Raw genomic sequence first — 1,104 nt, 5'->3', positions numbered from 1 at the left:
TGGGTTGTAACCATTTTAGGTCGATGCTAACAATATTATTCCAGATTTGTCTGAAGAACTGATAGATTTACATAATGACTTTGATGCTCAGGTGCTACTTAGACAAGCTGATTGTAAAGAATTACAGTTTACACAACATAATGAATATTCTTGTCTTTGGCAGGAAATAAAGTTACAGTTGTTTCTTTCCCTCGTACATGGTTGAATGAAGGTTCCGCTTAGTAGTACAACTATTAACTAAACAGTTGCTGTCATCATGATGATGATCATCATCAGTATCACTACCACCACCACCACCACCACCACTCCCCTCCTCCTCATCATTATTGTTGTCACCACCACTGCCGCCACCACAAGCACCACCACAACCACCACTCTCCTTCTCCTCCCATCCCCCTCCTCATCTCCCTCTCCTCCTCCTCCCACCACCATGGCCCCCCACCGCCGTCACTGCCATCACAACCATCACCATCATCATCATTGTTGTCCTCCTGCTCCTCTTCCTGCTCCCCTCCTCCCCATCATCATCACCACCCCATCCCCCACTGCCACCACAACAACCACCATCCTCCTCATTATTATTATCATCATTATCATTGTTTAACATTTACTTTCCAGGCTGGCATAGGTTTGATGGTTTGACATGGAGCTGGCTAGCAGAGAGCTGTCCTGTTGGGGCATGGTTTCTATGGCCAGATGCCCTTCCTATCACCAACCACTTAACAAAGTGTGTTCGGTGCTTTGTACATATATATGGTGGTGGTGGTGGTGGTGGTGGTGGTAGTGATACTGATGATGATGATCATCATGATGACAGCAACTGTTTAGTTAATAGTTGTACTACTAAGCGGAACCTTCATTCAACCATGTACGAGGGAAAGAAACAACTGTAACTTTATTTCCTGCCAAAGACAAGAATATTCATTATGTTGTGTAAACTGTAATTCTTTACAATCAGCTTGTCTAAGTAGCACCTGAGCATCAAAGTCATTATGTAAATCTATTAGTTCTTCAGACAAATCTGGAATAATATTGTTAGCATCGACCTAATTATAATTAAATAAACGTCTTTAGCTTTAAATAGTATAGCTTTAACTATTACAC

Source organism: Octopus bimaculoides, chromosome 15 (genome assembly GCF_001194135.2).
Source record: "Octopus bimaculoides isolate UCB-OBI-ISO-001 chromosome 15, ASM119413v2, whole genome shotgun sequence".
In the NCBI taxonomy this organism is placed as follows: Eukaryota; Metazoa; Mollusca; class Cephalopoda; order Octopoda; family Octopodidae; genus Octopus; species Octopus bimaculoides.
The sequence above is the reverse complement of the archived record's forward strand: the minus strand, read 5'-3'. Positions refer to the sequence as shown.